This window comes from Phaethon lepturus, unplaced genomic scaffold, assembly GCF_000687285.1.
Source record: "Phaethon lepturus isolate BGI_N335 unplaced genomic scaffold, ASM68728v1 scaffold9692, whole genome shotgun sequence".
NCBI classification, from domain to species: domain Eukaryota; kingdom Metazoa; phylum Chordata; class Aves; order Phaethontiformes; family Phaethontidae; genus Phaethon; species Phaethon lepturus.
In genome coordinates, this window is record NW_010525567.1 from 26,028 (window position 1) to 26,377 (window position 350).

Consider the following 350-nt stretch of genomic DNA (forward strand, 5'->3'; position numbering starts at 1 on the left):
AGTGTGGACCAGCCTGCTTTGGAGCAGAGATGGGGCCTGCCAGCAGAGAGAAGGCTGAAGCCATGTCGGTTCTGGGGGGATGCAGGGGAAGGAGCCTGGGGTGCCTTTCCATAACCCAGGCTTCATGCCAGGATGTGTGGCAACAGGAGGAGTGAGAACTGTTCACCAAGACCTGGTGCTGGCATCACTAACACTGAGTGGATCTCAGTAGATGTGGGAGACTTCTTTTGGTCCTGTGCATTGGGCTGAGTTTGGCTGCTTTCATAAAAGTCTGTGTTGTAGGGTGTTGTGTGTTGTTCTGTTAAGCTCAGTTGGGCTTGGTCGCCCAACGCCATGGCAGGCCAGGCAGA